Here is a 20,905-nt window from a genome sequence, read left to right as displayed (position 1 = left end):
TCTGTTCAGTTCCTCTGCCCATTTTTTAATTGGGTTATTTGTTTTTTGTTTGTTGAGGCGTGTGAGCTCTTTATATATTCTGGACGTCAAGCTTTTATCAGATCTGTCATTTTCAAATAAATTCTCCCATACTGTAGGGTTCCTTTTTGTTCTATTGATGGTGTCTTTCGCTGTACAGGAGCTTTTCAGCTTAATGTAGTCCCACTTGCTCATTTTTGCTGTTGTTTTCCTTGCCCGGGGAGATATGTTCAAGAAGAGGTCACTCATGTTTATGTCTAAGAGGTTTTTGCCTATGTTTTTTTCCAAGAGTTTAATGGTTTCATGACTCACATTCAGGTCTTTGATCCATTTTGAGTTTACCTTTGTATATGGGGTTAGACAATGGTCCAGTTTCATTCTCCTACATGTAGCTGTCCAGTTTTGCCAGCACCATCTGTTGAAGAGACTGTCATTTTGCCATTGTATGTCCATGGCTCCTTTATCAAATATTAATTGACCATATATGTTTGGGTTAATTTCTGGAGTCTCTAATCTGTTCCACTGGTCTGTGGCTCTGTTCTTGTGCCAGTACCAAATTGTCTTGATTACTATGGCTTTGTAGTAGAGCTTGAAGTTGGGGAGTGAGATCCCCCCTACTTTATTCTTCTTTTTCAGGATTGCTTTGGCTATTCGGGGTCTTTGGTGTTTCCATATGAATTTTTGGATTATTTGTTCCAGTTCATTGAAGAATGTTGCTGGTAATTTGAGAGGGATTGCATCAAATCTGTATATTGCTTTGGGCAGGATGGCCATTTTGACGATATTAATTCTTCCTAGCCATGAGCATGGGATGAGTTTCCATTTATTAGTGTCCTCTTTAATTTCTCTTAACAGTGACTTGTAGTTTTCAGAGTATAAGTCTTTCACTTCTTTGGTTAGGTTTATTCCTAGGAATTTTATTCTTTTTGATGCAATTGTGAATGGAATTGTTTTCCTGATTTCTCTTTCTATTGATTCATTGTTAGTGTATAGGAAAGCTACAGATTTCTGTGTGTTAATTTTGTATCCTGCAACTTTGCTGTATTCCGATATCAGTTCTAGTAGGTTTGGAGTGGAGTCTTTAGGGATTTTTATGTACAGTATCATATCATCTGCAAATAGTGACAGTTTAACTTCTTCTTTGCCAATCTGGATTCCTTGTATTTCTTTGTTTTGTCTGATTGCCGTGGCTAGGACCTCCAGTACTATGTTAAATAACAGTGGGGAGAGTGGGCATCCCTGTCTGGTTCCCGATCTCAGAGGAAATGCTTTCAGCTTCTCGCTGTTCAGTATAATGCTGGCTGTGGGTTTATCATATATGGCCTTTATTATGGTGAGGTACTTGCCCTCTATTCCCATTTTGCTGAGAGTTTTTATCATGAATGGATGTTGAATTTTGTCAAATGCTTTTTCAGCATCTATGGAGATGATCATGTGGTTTTTGTCTTTCTTTTTGTTGATGTGGTGGATGATGTTGATGGATTTTCGAATGTTGTACCATCCTTGCATCCCTGGGATGAATCCCACTTTGTCATGGTGTATGATCCTTTTGATATACTGTTGAATTCTGTTTGCTAATATTTTATTGAGTATGTTTGCATCTACATTCATCAGGGATATTGGTCTGTAATTTTCTTTTTTGGTGGGGTCTTTGCCTGGTTTTGGTATTAGGGTGATGTTGGCTTCATAGAATGAGTTTGGGAGTGTTCCCTCCTCTTCTATTTTTTGGAACACTTTAAGGAGAATGGGCATTATGTCTCCTCTGTGTGTCTGATAAAATTCCGAGGTAAATCTGTCTGGCCCTGGGGTTTTGTTCTTGGGTAGTTTTTTGATTACCGTTTCAATTTCTTTGGTCGTAATTGGTTTGTTTAACTTTTGTGTTTCTTCCTTGGTCAGTCTTGGGAGGTTGTATTTTTCTAGGAAGTTGTCCATTTCTTCTAGGTTTTCCAGCTTGTTGGCATATAGGTTTTCATAGTAGTCTTTAATAATTCTTTGTATTTCTGTGGAGTCTGTCGTGATTTTTCCATTCTCATTTCTGATGCTGTTGAGTTGTGTTGATTCTCTTTTTGTCTTAATAAGTTTGGGTAGAGGCTTATCTATTTTGTTTATTTTCTCAAAGAACCAGCTCTTGGTTTTGTTGATTTTTGCTATTGTTTTATTCTTCTCAATTTTGTTTATTTCTTCTCTGATCTTTATTATGTCCCTCCTTCTGCTGACTTTAGGCCTCATTTGTTCTTCTTTTTCCAGTTTTGATAATTGTGATATTAGACTATTCATTTGGGATTGTTCTTCCTTCTTCAAGTGTTCCTGGATTGCCACATACTTTCCTCTTAAGACTGCTTTCGCTGCGTCCCAGAGAAGTTGGGGCTTTGTGTTGTTGTTGTCATTTGTTTCTATATATTCCTTGATCTCTATTTTGATTTGTTCATTAATCCATTGATTATTTAGAGGCATATTGTTAAGCCTCCATGTGTTTGTAAGCCTATTTGTTTTCTTTGTAGAATTTATTTCTAGTTTTATACCTTTGTGATCTGAAAAATTGGTTGGTAGAATTTCAGTATTTTGGACTTTAATGAGGCTCTTTTTGTGAGGTAGTATGTGGTCTATTCTGGAGAATGTTCCATGTGCACTTGAGAAGAATGTATATCCTGTTTCCCAGGGGGTTAGAGTGCCCAGAGATCCCCAGATTCCCTGCCTCTGGTCTAAGTGACGTGTCCTGCCCCTTTGAGACTTCCAAAAAGCACTCTCCAAACCAAAACAACAACAGCAACAATGAGAGAGGGAACAGAAGAAAAAAAAAAAAAGGAAAAAACACCTGATTTTTTTTTTCCTCAGGCGCCGGTCCCAGGCACCCGCTCACTGGTCCTGCTGCCCTGCCTCCCTACCACCAGGATCCCTGTCCCTTCAAGGCTTCCAAGAAGCACCCGCCCACCGGTCCCACAGGGAAAAACGCGCGATTTCCTCCATTCTCAGGCGCCGGTCTCAGGCACCCGCCCACCGGTCCCGTAGGGAAAAACGCGCGATATTCTTTGTCCTCAGGTGCCAGTCCCAGGCACCCGCTCACCGGTCCTGCCACCCTGCCTCCCTAGCAACGGGGTCCCTGTCCCTTTAAGGTTTCCAAAAAGCACTCTCCAAAAAAAAAAAAAAAACCGCTCCAGTTTCTTTCCACCCGCCGGGAGCCGGGGGAAGGGGTGCTCGGGTCCCGCCGGGCCGGGGCTTGTATCTTACCCCCTTCACAAGGCGCTGGGTCTTGCAGGTGTGGATATGTGGTCTGGATGTTGTCCTGTGTCCTGTGGTCTCTATTTTAGGAAGATTTTTCTTTGTTATATTTTCATAGCTCTATGTGTTTTTGGGAGGAGATTTCCACTGCTCTACTCACGCCGCCATCCTGGCTCCCTTAGTAAGTATTCTTATATTTATGGCAATATAATTATTTGCAAAAGTTCAATAAAATATCTTCTCATTGTAACAGGAGACAGTTGGAAACACCAGCTGTATTACCAGAACATTATATTTGAGAATTAATCAGACATGACCTGGAAACTTTAAGAAACTAAGACTGACTTTAAGGAGACAATGCTTAAAAGTCCCCCTTTCAACTCTTATATTTGGAATGGGTAGAAGATAGGTATGTTGAAGAATGCCAGTGGATTATTGTACGATAAACACAGTGATGACTGAAGCTGCTACATCAGATGTGGTTTTATTATTGATAGAGAAAATTCACATAGCCTGACTTTTTTCTGCACACCTCACCATAATGCCTTCCCAACGCAGTTACCTGGCAGCAGGCAAGGCCAGCAACACATCTTCACTGGCCTACCTTAGGGATATATTAACTATCCAGCCCTATGTGAAAATTTTGTTTACAAGCTTGATCACATTTCTATTCCACAAAATATCACACCAGCCCATCACACTGATGCCATTATGCTGATTGGACTAAGGGAGAATTTCAACTACTGTAGACTTAATGGAATGACATTTGTGTGTCAGAAGATGGGGAATAAATTCAATTAAAATTCAGGGGCCTTCTACTCAGTGAAATTCTAGGGATCCACAGGAGTGGAGTATGTCCAGACATCCTTTGAAGGGTGAAGGATAAATCATTGTAACTGGTCCAAAATAAAACCAAGAGTTAGAGGGCGGAGCCAGGATGGCGGCGTGAGTAGAGCAGCGGAAATCTCCTCTCAAAACCACATATATCTATGAAAATATAACAAAGACAATTCTTCCTAAAATAGAGACCAGAGGACACAGGACAAAATCCAGACCACATCCACACCTGCGAGAACCCAGCGCCTCGTGAAGGGGGTAAGATACAAGCCCCGGCCTGGCGGGACCCGAGCACCCCTCCCCCCGACCCCTGGCGGGTGGAGAGGAGTCAGAAGGAAGGGAGAGAGAGCCCAGGACTGCTGAACACCCAGCCCCAGGATTCCAGACCAGAGCGCAGACACAGTGCATGCGTGGGGTCCTGGATACTAGGGAAACAGGGCGGCAGGACTGGTGAGCGGATGCCTGAGGCTGACGCCAGAGAACAAAGAAATGGGAGCAGTTTTTTTTTTTTTGGTGAGTGCTTTTTGGAAGCCTTAAAGGGACAGGGACCCCAATACTAGGAAAACAGGGCAGCAAGACCGGTGAGTGGGTGCCTGAGACAGGCACCTGAGAACAAAGAAAATCGTGCATTTTTCCCTTTCTTTTTGGTGAGTGCTTTTTAGAAGCCTTAAAGGGACAGGGACCCCAATACTAGGGAAACAGGGCAGCAAGACCGGTGAGTGGGTGCCTGAAACCGGCGCCTGAGGACAAAGAAAATCACGCGTTTTTGCCTTTTTTTTTTTTTTTTCTCTTTCGTTGTTGCTGTGGTTGTTTTGGTTTGGAGAGTGCTTTTTGGAAGTCTTAAAGGGGCAGGACAGGACACTTAGCCCAGAGGCAGGGAATCTGGGGATCTCTGGGCACTCTAACCCCCTGGGCAAGAGGGAGCACAGAGGCCCATTACGGAGATAAATAGCCTCCCAGCTGCTCCCCATCCAACGGGGCTACACCATTTTGGAGGAGCAGCGCCAGCCAGGCCATGCCCACAGCAATTGCACAGATAAACTCCAAACCAACCGGCCAAGTATCTGAAGCCCTGTCTGTGCACAGCTGCCAAGCATAAGCCACTAGAGGTCGCTATTCTCCCAGGTGAGGAAGGCCACAAACAAACAAGAAGGAAAGCTCTCCCAGATGTCACTCGTACTAGCTCTGCAAACTATCTCTATCACCATGAAAAGGCAAAACTACAGACAGACAAAGATCACAGAGACAACACCTGAGAAGGAGACAGACCTAACCAGTCCTCCTGAAAAAGAATTGAAAATAAAAATCATGAACATGCTGACAGAGATGCAGAGAAAAATGCAAGAGCAATGGGATGAGATGCAGAGAAAAATGCAAGAGCAATGGGATGAAGTCCAGAGGGAAATCACAGATGTCAGGAAGGAGATCACAGAAGTGAAACAAACCCTGGAAGGATTTATAAGCAGAATGGATAAGATGCAAAAGGCCATTGAAGGAATAGAAACCAGAGAACAGGAACATTTGGAAGCTGACATAGAGAGAGAGATAAAAGGATCTCCAGGAACGAAACAACACTAAGAGAATTATGTGAGCAATCCAAAAGGAATAATATTCGTATTATAGGGATACCAGAAGAAGAAGAAAGAGGAAAAGGGATAGAAAGTCTCTTAGAAGAAATAATTGCTGAAAACTTCCCCAAACTGGGGGAGGAAATAATCAAACAGACCACGGAAATACACAGAACCCCCAACAGAAAGGATACAAGGAGGACAACACCAAGACACATAATAATTAAAATGGCAAGGATCAAGGACAAGGAAAGAGTTTTAAATGCAGCTAGAGAGAAAAAGGTCACCTATAAAGGAAAACCAATCAGGCTAACATCAGACTTCTCGACAGAAACCCTACAGGCCAGAAGAGAATGGCATGATATACTTAATGCAATGAAACAGAAGGGCCTTGAACCAAGGATACTGTACCCAGCACGACTATCATTTAAATATGATGGCAGGATTAAACAATTCCCAGACAAACAAAAGCTGAGGGAATTTGCTTCCCACAAACCACCTCTACAGGGCATCTTACAGGGACTGCTCTAGATGGGAGCACCCCTAAAAAGAGCACAGAACAAAACACACAATATATGAAGAATAGAGGAGGAGGAATAAGAAGGGAGAGAAGAAAAGAATCTCCAGACAGTGTATATAACAGCTCAATAAGCGAGCTAAGTTAGGCAGTAAGATACTAAAGAAGCTAACCTTGAACCTTTGGTAACCACGAATCTAAAGCCTGCAATGGCAATAAGTACATATCTCTCAACAGTCACCCTAAATGTAAATGGACTTAATGCACCAATCAAAAGACACAGAGTAATAGAATGGATAAAAAAGCAAGACCCATCTATATGCTGCTTACAAGAGACTCACCTCAAGCCCAAAGACAGGAACAGACTAAAAGTCAAGGGATGGAAAAACATATTTCAAGCAAACAACAGTGAAAAGAAAGCAGGCGTTGCAGTACTAGTATCAGACAAAATAGACTTCAAAACAAAGAAAGTAACAAGAGATAAAGAAGGACACTACATAATGATCAAGGGCTCAGTCCATCAAGAGGATATAACCATTCTAAATATATATGCACCCAACACAGGAGCACCAGCATTTGTGAAACAAATAGTAACAGAACTAAAGAGGGAAATAGACTGCAATGCATTCATTTTAAGAGACTTCAACACACCACTCACGCCAAAGGATAGATCCACCAGGTAGACAATAAGTAAGGACACACAGGCACTGAACAACACACAAGAACACATGGACCTAATAGACATCTATAGAACTCTACATCCAAGAGCAACAGGATATACATTCTTCTCAAGTGCACATGGAACATTCTCCAGAATAGACCACATACTACCTCACAAAAAGAGCCTCATTAAAGTCCAAAATATTGAAATTCTAGCAACCAATTTTTCAGACCACAAAGGTATAAAACTAGAAATAAATTCTACAAAGAAAACAAATAGGCTCACAAACACATGGAGGCTTAACAATCTGCCTCTAAATAATCAATGGATTAATGAACAAATCAAAATAGAGATCAAGGAATATATAGAAACAAATGACAACAACAACACAAAGCCCCAACTTCTGTGAGATGCAGCGAAAGCAGTCCTAAGAGGAAAGTATATAGCGATCCAGGCACACTTGAAGAAGGAATCCCAATGAATAGTCTAAAATCACAATTATCGAAACTGGAAAAAGAAGAACAAATGAGGCCTAAAGTCAGCAGAAGGAGGGACATGGTACAGATCAGAGAAGAAATAAACAAAATTGAGAAGAATAAAACAATAGCAAAAATCAATGAAACCAAGAGCTGGTTCTTTGAGAAAATAAACAAAATAGATAAGCCTCTACCCAAACTTATTAAGACAAAAAGAGAATCAACACAACTCAACAGCATCAGAAATGAAAACGGAATAATCACAACAGACTCCACAGAAATACAAAGAATTATTAAAGACTACTATGAAAACCTATATGCCAACAAGCTGGAAAACCTAGAAGAAATGGACAACTTCCTAGAAAAATACAACCTCCCAAGACTGACCAAGGAAGAAACACAAAAGTTAAACAAACCAATTACGACCAAAGAAATTGAAACGGTAATCAAAAAACTACCCAAGAACAAAACCCCAGGGCCAGACAGATTTACCTCGGAATTTTATCAGACACACAGAGGAGACATAATGCCCATTCTCCTTAAAGTGTTCCAAAAAATAGAAGAGGAGGGAACACTCCCAAACTCATTCTATGAAGCCAACATCACCCTAATACCAAAACCAGGCAAAGACCCCACCAAAAAAGAAAATTACAGACCAATATCCCTGATGAATGTAGATGCAAACATACTCAATAAAATATTAGCAAACAGAATTCAACAGTATATCAAAAGGATCATACACCATGACAAAGTGGGATTCATCCCAGGGATGCAAGGATGGTACAACATTCGAAAATCCATCAACATCATCCACCACATCAACAAAAAGAAAGACAAAAACCACATGATCATCTCCATAGATGCTGAAAAAGCATTTGACAAAATTCAACATCCATTCATGATAAAAACTCTCAGCAAAATGGGAATAGAGGGCAAGTACCTCACCATAATAAAGGCCATATATGATAAACCCACAGCCAGCATTATACTGAACAGCGAGAAGCTGAAAGCATTTCCTCTGAGATCGGGAACCAGACAGGGATGCCCACTCTCCCCACTGTTATTTAACATAGTACTGGAGGTCCTAGCCACGGCAATCAGACAAAACAAAGAAATACAAGGAATCCAGATTGGCAAAGAAGAAATTAAACTGTCACTATTTGCAGATGATATGATACTGTACATAAAAATCCCTAAAGACTCCACTCCAAAACTACTAGAACTGATATCGGAATACAGCAAAGTTGCAGGATACAAAATTAACACACAGAAATCTGTAGCTTTCCTATACACTAACAATGAATCAATAGAAAGAGAAATCAGGAAAACAATTCCATTCACAATTGCATCAAAAAGAATAAAATTCCTAGGAATAAACCTAACCAAAGAAGTGAAAGACTTATACTCTGAAAACTACAAGTCACTGTTAAGAGAAATTAAAGAGGACACTAATAAATGGAAACTCATCCCATGCTCATGGCTAGGAAGAATTAATATCGTCAAAATGGCCATCCTGCCCAAAGCAATATACAGATTTGATGCAATCCCTCTCAAATTACCAGCAACATTCTTCAATGAATTGGAACAAATAATTCAAAAATTCATATGGAAACACCAAAGACCCTGAATAGCCAAAGCAATCCTGAAAAAGAAGAATAAAGTAGGGGGGATCTCACTCCCCAACTTCAAGCTCTACTACAAAGCCATAGTAATCAAGACAATTTGGTACTGGCACAAGAACAGAGCCACAGACCAGTGGAACAGATTAGAGACTCCAGAAATTAACCCAAACATATATGGTCAATTAATATTTGATAAAGGAGCCATGGACATACAATGGCAAAATGACAGTCTCTTCAACAGATGGTGCTGGCAAAACTGGACAGCTACATGTAGGAGAATGAAACTGGACCATTGTCTAACCCCATATACAAAGGTAAACTCAAAATGGATCAAAGACCTGAATGTAAGTCATGAAACCATTAAACTCTTGGAAAAAAACACAGGCAAAAACCTCTTAGACATAAACATGAGTGACCCATTCTTGAACATATCTCCCCAGGCAAGGAAAACAACAGCAAAAATGAGCAAGTGGGACTACATTAAGCTGAAAAACTCCTGTACAGCGAAAGACACCATCAATAGAACAAAAAGGAACCCTACAGTATTGGAGAATTTATTTGAAAATGACAGATCTGATAAAGGCTTGACGTCCAGAATATATAAAGAGCTCACACGCCTCAACAAACAAAAAACAAATAACCCAATTAAAAAATGGGCAGAGGAACTGAACAGATAGTTCTCTAAAAAAGAAATACAGATGGCCAACAGACACATGAAAAGATGCTCCACATCGCTAATTATCAGAGAAATGCAAATTAAAACTACAATGAGGTATCACCTCATACCAGTAAGGATGGCTGCCATCCAAAAGACAAACAACAACAAATGTTGGCGAGGCTGTGGAGAAAGGGGAACCCTCCTACACTGCTGGTGGGAATGTAAATTAGTTCAACCATTGTGGAGAGCAGTATAGATGTTCATCAAAATGCTCAAAACAGACCTACCATTTGACCCAGTAATTCCACTCCTAGGCATTTACCCTAAGAACGCAGCAATCAAGTTTTAGAAAGACAGATGCACCCCTTTGTTTATCACAGTACTATTTACAATAGCCAAAAATTGGAAGCAACCTAAATATCCATCGGTAGATGAATGGATATAGAAGATGTGGTACATATACACAATGGAATACTACTCAGCCATAAGAAGAGGGAAAATCCTACCATTTGCAGGAACATGGATGGAGCTGGAGAGTATTATGCTCAGTGAAATAAGCCAAGCGGAGAAAGAGAAATACCAAATGATTTCACTCATCTGAGGAGTATAAGAACAAAGGAAAAACTGAAGGAAGAAAACAGCAGCGGAATTACAGAACCCAAAAATGGACTAACAGGTACCAAAGGGAAAGGAACTGGGGAGGATGGGTGAGCAGGGAGGGATAAGGGGGGGGAGAAGAAACGGGGTATTAATATTAGCATGCATGGGGGGGAGGGAGAAAGGGGAGGGAGGGCTGTACAACACAGAGAGGACAAGTAGTGATTCTAGAACATTTTGCTATGCTGATGGACAGTGACTGTAATGTGGTTTTTAGCGGGGACTTGGTATAGGGGAGAGCATAGTAAACATAGTATTCTTCACGTAAGTGTAGATTAAAGATTAAGAAAAAAAAAGGAAAAAAAAGAAAGAAGGAAAGAAAAGGGGGATTACTTCTTGATAGGAAAAAACTATTGGTAAATCAAAGATTAACGCATGCTTTAAATATCCTTAATTTTGATCACTTAAAGGGTGTCAGATGATCGGCTATGGAGGTACTCTTTTCTGATAATATTCCTTTATCTTAATAAAATAAATAAATAAATAAAAAAGCAGTCCCTGTGTGCTGACCTCCAATGAGTTCTACACAGTGGTATAGAGGGCATGTCAAAGTGTGGGCAAAGGGTCTGTTTGTTTCTATGCAGAAGATCAAGGCCTAGTTTGGATACCCAGAAAATGAACTAAGATATGATATGAGGAGGAGCTTCCGGCATCAGCACTCTCTGGAGGACTCGTGCCGGGGAATGATCATCAAAAAGCCTCCACAGGGATCCGGGGGATGCTGCTGTTGTGGCTGTGTCCATCCCACCATTTCCTGGACTTACCACTGGAATGAGGAGGGAGATGTCTAGGCTGGCATGTGCATACAGTGAGACAACGAATTTGACCGGATCTGTACTATTGGAACTCAACCAGGAGTTGGGAGGGGTGCAAGTTGTAGCACTCCAAAATCTTATGACTATAGACTATCTACGGTTAAAAGAACATATGGGATGTGAACAGATCCCCGAAATGGGTTGCTTTAATTTGTCTGATTTCTCTCAGACTGTTCACGTACAGTTGGACAATATCCATCATATCATAGACAAATTCTCACAAATGCCTAGGGTGCCTAACTGGTTTTCTTGGCTTCACTGGAGATGGCTGGTAATTATAGATTTGCTTTGGTTATGTAACTGTATTCCTATTATGTTAATATGTGTGCACAAGTTAGTAGTTTAAAACCTATACATGCTTAAGGTACTCTACAAGAAGATATGTCAAAGAAATAATCAATCCTCCCATGTTTTCTTCCATATGCTACCTGTATAGCTTTTCTTTTTCCTTCCTAATTACAACCCTTAAATAGAATTTGTACCTCATATCGAATTTACCGAGCATCATAATTCCTCTAGGTGGTAAAGATACCTCGAGACAAGTGCTGGGCACAGAAGCCACAGGGCATAAATCTGCAAAGCAGTAAAAAGCTAACCTTTTCAAACAATATGGCTTCTCTCTCACTTACCAACTTTACATCTCCCTATATGGCCCCGGAAGATGACTGGTTAGCCAGAGACGGGTAAGATTCCTCAAGGGAGGAACAACCTAAGACAGGCACAGTCGCAGGGGGGCCATCAGGTGAGAAATTGGGGATCAACAGTGGTGAGGCTTAGAACCTCACCCCACCTGTTTCGAGAGAAATCTTCTGCATCCATGGATATTTTAATGTCCTTGTCTAGCTTGGATTAACACATAGTCTACAGGCACACACCTGATCATCTACAATTGCTCTCTTACAACAGTAAACTATGTTTTCTACCTTTATCTTGCATCTACCTACCACTTCAGCATTTTATTAAAAATAAAAATAATAATAATAATAATAAAGGGAGAAATGTGGGATCCACATATAAATCAAGTATAAAAATCAAACAAATATTCATATTTGACCTGATTGTTTATAGGTCATAATGCGTGATCAAAACCGAAAGTTTCTGTGATGACTGCCCTTGTACTGTTCACCATGTTAGAACTTATTCACTATGTAAGAATTCGTTCACCATGTGATAATTTGTTCGTTATGCTTCAGAAGATTGGAGACTGACGAGAATTAGGCTTGAGATGGATTAATGATTGTGCATTGAGCACTGACCCCCTATACAGAATTTTATTGTTGTTAACAACCATTTGATCAATAAATATGAGAGATGCCCTCTCAAAAAAAAAAAAAAACCCAAGAGGTACAATGCCTAGTGGGCATCTTTGAATTAAAGAGGCGACATATTCCTTAGTAGGGGCCGTCCCATGTATCAAGTGACCAGGAAGCTACTAGTTTTGAGTAGGACCTAGTATAAGAGAAGGTTCTGCAACAGATACAGGCTGCTGTGCAAGCTGCCCTGCCAGTTGGGCCATATAATACAGCAGATCCAATGGTTATTGAAGTTTCATTATGTTCACAAGGGTACTATTTGAAGTTTTTGGCAGCCCCTATAGGTGAATTGCAGTGCAGGTGTTTAAGATTTTAGAGCAAGCTGCTGATCTCATTGTCACATAAATACTCTCCTTTTGAGAAAAATCTCTTGTCCTGCTAATGGGCCTTTTAGAGACTGAAAGCTTGATCAAGGCCTATCAGGTTACCATATGGATAGAGCTGCCTGTTATGAACTGCGTGTTGTCGGACACATCACACTCACGTTGGATGTGAACAGCGTGAAGCTTACCTGTTTACAAGTAAATTGGAGGAGACTTTTAAAATTTTCTTTTGCCTTGACATGTGACCTCATAGAGGCTGTGGACTAAATTTCAGGCCAGACTAGATGTCTCCAAAACCTAACCGGTGGACAAAACATTCGTTTCTGTTCCTAAATTCTCAGTCGGTTGCTTTTGGGGGTTCCCTAGTTCCCTGAACGCCCCTGACAGAGGGTTGGGGGCCTAAAGTTCAAATGACTACAGGGAGCTTGAAGGGCTGAAGTGGGTGGGGAAATGTCTGGCAGGGCGGAAAGAGGGATGGAGGAGGAAAGGGTTTAAAGGGGATAGAGCAAATGATTCAAGGTAACTGGAAGAGTCATCTCAGTAAAAGGAGGAAGGAAGAGCAGCTGTGAAGCGAAGGGAGAGGTTTTAGAGAAGCCAGTTTGGGAAGATCTTAATTTTCCCAAAGAGGCCACTGAAGTTTCCAAATTTGCCTGATAAAGTCATGCTAACAAGAAAGAAACGGAGCAGGCAGAGTTCAGTTTCAGCAAGGATGAAGTTTTCAGTCCACTGAGAATTTTCATGTACTTAACCAATGGCACATTCATACTTTTGAAGAATTCATACTTTTGAGAGCCTGGGACTTCAATCCAGCTTGTCTGCCTGGCTTCTACAAACAGAATCCTAGCATTCGAACTTAGCACCTCTTTGTCTGGGTCTCTAATCTATCCTTTTGCATACACTCAGTTCGAAAGAATCAACATCTGTCCCTACCAGCTACAGGGAACACTGTGTGGAATGGTTTAGGTGTCAGACTCACCAATCTATTCCTGTCATCAGGAATGAAGACAAAGTCCACAAAGGTGCACTTGGGGTTCTGGGTAACTGGTCTGCAAGCCACACTACTGTAACTGTCAAAAAAAGTCATAGATGGAGATTATTTAAAGTGGTCAAGACAGAGTTTATTCAAGACTACTGAAATAGGGAAAAAGAGACATTTGTATAGAACTAGCCTAAGTTCCAAATGCAGCAGGGGCAAGTGAGAATTTACAGCCAAGGAGTCTTGTGGGTGTTTGTGGGTGGAAAATTACTATGAAGAAACATTCCAGTAAAGGGATTTTTGGTTAATTGACCTCACAGGATACTTGCTGAAGACAGGTAGTCTGATCAAGCATCACAGACTGAATGGTGGAAGACAAGAAACTTGATAGATACTGACAGTGGTTAGACACAGGGGGTGGAACCCTCTTTTAAAATGACTTAGCTAGGTTCTTGCTAAGGTTTTTCACAAACATGTACCCAAATGAGCCTAGGAGAAGGCTCAGGAACCTGAGTAAAGTTTGGTCAAGAATCTCTGTCAGCATCAAGGATAAATTGGACAATTACTCCACAAGGGACATAAGGAAGAGTATATCTGGAATACGGTTTATCCCATAGACCTTAGGATAATCATGCCCTGTGATCAAGATCAATGGAATACTACAGCCACCTGATCCACACAGGATTAGGAATGGCCCAGAAGCTTCAGGATTGAAGATTCAGTTTACCTCAGCGGGTAAAAAAAACCACAGAGAGCTAAAAAAGAAGCTTGCTGAAAAGGGAATACAGACATTTTAATAGAAGGAAGTTATAAACACCAGCTACCACTAAGTAAAGAGTTACAGACACAATGACTATAATTGTCATGAGTATTCCCTCATTTTGTTATGAATACATTTGAGTGTATATATAACATATGTTAAGTTAATACCTGTTTTCTATCCTCTTTTATTTCTTTATCATGTAACATGAGATGAACTGAAATTTTATCATAGTATTCAAATAGTGTTATTTTACATCAGACTGTTTCTGGATATCAAGGAGAAGAGTAATCTTCACTCAAGGACTTTACCTCTTCTTCTGGGAAAGAGGTAAGTATGTTTTTAGTTGTACTTAGGATAGTTTTATCATGTTAGGAAGAATTCTGACCTTGTTACTATGATTTGGAGATTATGTATTCTTCAAGGCTATGCCTAAGTTGTCAAGTTGCAAGGGGAAGTCTTGGGGTGATTAATTTTATGGGCAAGCTTGACTGGGGCTAAAGGAAGTCCAGAAGGCTCATAAAACATTTTTCCTGGGTGTGTTCATGAGAGCATTTCTGGATGGGATTAGCATTTGATGCAGTAGGCCAAGTAAAGAGATCCACCCTCAGCAATATGGGCAGGCACCGTCTAATTAGAACAGAGAGCCTGAACAGAACTAAAAAGCCATAAATGAAGGACAACTTTCCTGTGTCTCTGCGTAAGCTGGATATCCACTTTTTCTTGCCCTGGGACATCAGACATCAGAGCTCTTGGTTCTCTGGCCTTTGGACATTGGACTTGCACTAGTAATGCCTTAGTTCTCCACTATTATCTTAAGCTAAATTATACCACCAGCATTCCCGGTTCTCTAGCTTGCTGATGAAAGAATGTTGGACTTCTCAGCCTCCATAACTGTGTGAGCCAATTCATATATATGAGAGATTTATGCTATACATACATGCATACATACATACATGTATATATATGTGTGTGTAATATATATATATGAGATTTACTGTAATATATACAGTAAATGGAAAATTTATTATAGATCTCTAGGGTGTGTATATATGGCATTGTTTCTCTGGAGAGCTCTAATATATATTTCATTGTGAAATAGTATTTAGTTATCTATTTAACAAAATTAACAGTGGAAGACTTCAGAATATACACAGGTAAATAAAAACAAAATACCTTATCTCTTAACAGTGAGAAGACAGTTATCTTAAGTAATCAAAGGCATAACAAGGACAACACTAAGCATAAAGTATTATTTTAATAATTCGCAGAATCTTTGTTTCCTAGGTAAATTACTCAAAAAGTAAAGAAAAACCTTTTACAATCTCCTATTAAAAACAGACCAGTAATCTAAGAACCTTTGTTATTTTAACAGAGTATAAATCAAACTCTTGGTTGTATCAATGCATTATTGGACTCATTTTAAAATGAATCTTAAGTATATCCATTTAATCCTTACCAGTTTGACCTCACAACACAAAATTCCTTCCCTGAAAACCCCTACAACTTTTTATATCCATTAAGGTTTTATCCATTTCTTCTTTTTCTTTGTTTCTCATTTAACATAAGGACAAAATCACTGCTATTTTTTCCCCAAAAAAATAATGAAAACAAAAAATCCTAAATTCCTTGTATACTTTTCACATAAAAACACAGCCTAACTTCCTCTTCTACTCCATGTCATAGAGTAGGTAGCAGGTAGACGTGAACAGCAGGTACTGGTTAGGAAAGGGCCAAGGATTTCTGAGTTGCCAGTAGTTTGAAATCACAGGCAGTTGCTCATGTGTTAGTCCAATCAGAGATAGTCATCCCACAGTGTCTGGTGAGAAAGTTGCCAGCCAGGGGCCACAGACTGCAAGAAGGAACTTCTCCCAACTCAAGCATGTTCACTTTTAAGAAAAACTGACCCCAGGTAGCCTTAAGTCTCATGATATGCTCATCGACATCTCATCTTTTAAGCACAGGAGTTCATGAATATAAAACAGACTGAATTCTGGGAAAGAACATGCACAAGGAGGAATTAGTTACACGAAGGCTGGGCAGTAGAAAGAAGTAAAATGTGAAAGTTAAAATAGTCCCCACCCTGTTACAGGAGGGCAAAAGTAAAAAACTGCCTGTTTTTAGCAGCAGTTTAACTCTCTTATGACAGCCTGGCCTGTCTATGGACCATATCTGCTGCCAATAAACTTCTTTTCTTGCTTAGCTTACTGCAACCTCTTGTCTCTTGTTGTTCACTAGGGGTGGAGAGAATCAGATTCTCCATCACCACAAGAGCTGAGGACTGGAGTTAGCCTCTACCTGTGACTTGAACTGTGACACTCCATATATAAAGATTTTCCATCACTTTTATTGTTTTTAATAGTTTATTTTAATATACTAAACATTTTAAGCATTAGTAACCTTTATTTTGCAGAGAAAACTAGAAAGTAAACTGTCATATACCAGTACTCTGTAATAAATTAGCAAATTTTATGAATGTACCATCTCACAATCTCTAGATATATATGCTTTTTATGGTATAATTTTTAATGTGGCAAGCACAGGCTTATTAACAGACTAATATATTTTTAGGCAACATGTACCATATAAATATGAGGCCAAAATTATAGAAATTTAAGCTAATCCTTTATAATGTTTCAGTATTTTATATTGTATTTTATATTGTTTAGAAATTATTTAGATATGGGTATCTATGACTTAACTTTGCATTAACTCCAAGTCTGCACGTTATCAAAAATAGTTTGGAAACTATTTTTGGGCAGACATTACAAGACATAATTATTGTTGAAATAAAGTTTGTCTGAATAATGACTCAATTTTATTAAAATTAAATTTATCATTTGTATAATCTTAAACATGTAGCATACATAGTCTTAATTCATTTGATTAGTAAAAAAAGCAAAGTAGAATAGAAATGAATGCTTGTATTATATTTAATGTTGACAACTCTGAGGACATACTTGTGTTATTAAATCAACAATATCAAACTAGCCTTATTTAACAAAGATTTACCCAACCCAGGTAAATTTGAAAAATATTTGAGTTGGTTCCTACATTTCTAGAAATTTAGGAAGATAATTTATGTAAGTGCTTATTTATCTATTTATCTATAAGCCAATTAGGATAGAACTCCTTTAAGGGATTTACAAATTAATTAGGCAATACTATCAAGAGGTTGTGAACACACACACAATTACATATATATGTATATATATAAATACACACACACATAAATACATACACATGTATATGTGTGTACACACACGCATGCACACACACATGTACACACAATGAATATTGTTCAGCCATAAAAAAGGAAATTCTGCTTCAGACAAAATGAATGGACCTTATAGGCATTATGCTAACTGAAACAAGAGAAGGACAAATACTGTGCATATCACTTATATGTGTAATCTAAAAAAAAAAGCAAACTCAGACAGGATAGATAGGGGATTGCCAGAGTTAAAGGGTGGGGAGGGGCAAAATGGATGAAGGTGGTCAAAGAGTAGAAACCTCCAGTTACTAGATAAATAAGGGAATAGAGTTACAAACTTCCAGTTATAAAGGCATGGGGATGAAAAGTACAGCATAGGGAATTAATATTGTAACGACTTTTTGTGGTGACAGATGGTAACTTCACTTACTGAGGTGAGCATTTTGTAATTTTAAAATTGTCAAATCACTATGTTGTACATGTGAACTAATAAAATGTGCATCAACTATACTTAAATAAAAATGAGAAAAATAAGCCATGGGGATATAATGTACAACACTGTACTATTAATACGGTGCTATATATCTGAAAGTTGCTAAAAGAGTAAATATGAAAAGTCTGATCACAAGAAATAGATTTATAACTATTTGTGGTGACGTTAAAGTATCATAGTAATCATTTCACACTAAATACATGTACCAAATCTTGCTGTATAACTAAAACTCAATGTTATATAACAATTACATCTTAATTTATAAAAGGAGCCAGAAAAAACAATATTTTTCCATCCAGGGGTCAGGGAATGAACCCTACTCAAAACAAGGAGCCCACAAAGACTTCCATTCCAGCAGATCCCCTTACAAGGTCACCCAACCTAGTTTCAGAGATTGTGCACAGAATGATAGAAATAAAATCTGTCCTCACCATGCTTCAACAGACTGTCGGTCCAGAGCACTGGATCAGGGTTATACTCACCACTAGATATCAAAACAAGCAAGAAGACTGGAGAAGAGACAAAATTCTCCATGCCGCTGAGAGGTCCGGTACTCGTGTCCTAGGGTCCAGGGACGGTTCCCATCTAGATCTAAGCTGTGTGGCCAGCTACCTGTTAAAAGACAAAGCCAGGCACTGGTAAAAGTAATCAGGGCAGATTTTAATCAGAAATATACTATGGCAACGGGGAAGAGTCCAGTGTAAACTGAACTCAACCTTTTTTGCTCAGAGATGACTGGGAATTTTACAAGGAGAATTGGAGGGCTGTGAGTGGGGGCTTAGGAGAGTCAGGGAAATGAAAAACTACAAGAAACAGGGAGGAAGGGTTGGGCCATATGGAACCAAAGCCCTTAGCCACGTCGGGCTCCCACCTTCCCACAGAGGCGACGATGGGACCCTATCTTAAAGGAAAAATAAAACAATTTTTTAAAGCTTTCTCACTCGTTAAGAGGAGGAGGGGATGCAGTTTGAGCACTTCAGAAACTACGATAATTTTTGTTCACGGCTGAGGCCCTAAGAGGGGGGCTCAGAGGGGCGGGGCTGGAGTTTCGTCATAAAGAATCTCTGTTGGAAGCGATAAGCCAAAAGAAAGGCAAGGGAGGGGGGGAGGGGAAGGGAAACGGAACAGGAGCAGGGAAACAAAGCCGCGCCCTGCTGGGGTGTATCCTCTTCATCCCTTCATCCCTGATATACACTCATAATTACCAATATTAGATGTAACTGTCGCCGCATCATCCTGCAGTAGGAAAGCGCTGCGCTGAGACAACCGAGACAATCACGAGGTTCGCGTCGGGAAATCCACGAGCCTCTGGGAGCCCCGCGGCGGGCTCCCCGCGCCAGCGAGGAAGCGCCGGGAAAAGGCCCCCCGGGGCCCCCGGCGCCCCCTGCCGGGCTCACCTGTCCGGACCGTCTCCGCGCGGAGCGGACCTTTGTGCGCAGCTGCTGCGAAGGCTGCGCGCGGCCTCCCGCGGGCGGACGCCAGATGGCGCAGTGAGCCGCCGCTCGGGATCTAACGTCTGTGGATCTCGTGCACGTGCAAAGTGACTGAGGGGCGGGACCTGCACTCAGGCTGGGAGGACGGCGTGAGGAAGCGGGGAGGTGAACGAGGGCACTCCGGGCCCCTGCGGGTCCGCGAGCCCGGGAACCCTCTCTGCCTCCATGGGCCTGCCCGGTGCACACCGACCATCTCCCTGTGCTGCCTTCCCGACAAGCAGACCTCATGCGCCGGGCATCACGTTTCAAGGAACAAGGCTGACACGTTCAAAACTCCCCAACGCCACACGCATTCCTCCGTGGGCTGCCCCTGCATCCCTTCCTGGCTCCCTCTCCCTCTCTGCCCCGTGCTCTGCCCTTTGTGCTCCTGACAACCTCACGAGTCAGGTTCCCTGCGGTCCTTCAGATGCATTGGCCTCTTCACATGGTCCTGCTGTGGCAGAGACACACTCCTTCCTCTTGTCTCCCCCCTCCCCAGTTTGCCTCACTCCCTGCTCCCCGTGCTTGAGCACTTCCTGATATGCTCCTCCAAGAAGCTTCCTGGTGCCCCCATCCAGGTCTGATTCCTGTGTCTGAGTGCCCAGGCACAGCTCTCCATCCAGTTTAGTTTTCTGGTAAGATTTTTGAATCCTCACTGCACTGAAATCTCAAGAGAATATGGAAACTTCATCTGTATTAATCCCTTGGGAGCCTCCTCACCAGTAGTGAACACAGTGACAGAGAAGATTCTCCTTTTATTGAAGTTCATATAATAAGACTATTTCAAACTCACATCCCTCACCTCCAGTCTTGTTATCCTTCCTATGATCCCCCAATTTCTGCAAAAAGGAACAGGATTTGAATCTGAACAGGTCCCTGAGGTACTCAGCACTAACTCTTGGCTGAGCCCACACCTCAAACCACTGCTCTGTTAATAAATTGCCATGATACACGTTTCTTCTCACCTCACCTCTTCCACACTCATTCTTTCTATCTGGGTAGGGTCTCTCCCCTGTGGATCCATGTTATCTATGAAGTCTCCAAGAGTGAGATGGACTATTAGTGCTCCTTTTACGAACCATTTCAACATCAATTTTTTGTTTCATCAATTTTAGTGTGCACATTTTCTTACATTTTCCATCCTCCAGGAAGAAAAAAAAACTGTATAATTAACGACATTTCAGAGAACACATTGTCATTGCATAGACACACATAAACTTGGTCTGAAAACCTACCATTGACATTTTCTGGTGAGATCCCCAGCGTAAAATTTTGCAGAACTGGTGTCAGCATCATGTAGGGAAGT

The 20,905-nt window shown here is 40.7% G+C and overlaps 1 long non-coding RNA gene across 1 annotated transcript in view; it reads right to left on the bottom strand.

The window, feature by feature from the left end:
* Positions 1–19,725, bottom strand: part of LOC140847294 (uncharacterized) — a 136,937-nt gene extending 117,212 nt beyond the window's left edge. Inside the window, exons 1-2 of the long non-coding RNA XR_012127191.1 lie at positions 19,333–19,725; positions 18,610–18,739 (exon numbers count right to left, since the gene is read on the bottom strand). This is a non-coding gene — a long non-coding RNA (uncharacterized lncRNA). The remainder of the gene's footprint in view (positions 1–18,609; positions 18,740–19,332) is intronic.
* Between the last annotated feature and the right edge of the window lie 1,180 nt (positions 19,726–20,905).

Source organism: Manis javanica, chromosome 18 (assembly GCF_040802235.1).
Source record: "Manis javanica isolate MJ-LG chromosome 18, MJ_LKY, whole genome shotgun sequence".
NCBI classification, from domain to species: Eukaryota; Metazoa; Chordata; class Mammalia; order Pholidota; family Manidae; genus Manis; species Manis javanica.
Note: the sequence above shows the minus strand (reverse complement) of the source record. Positions and strands in the feature narration are given on the sequence as shown.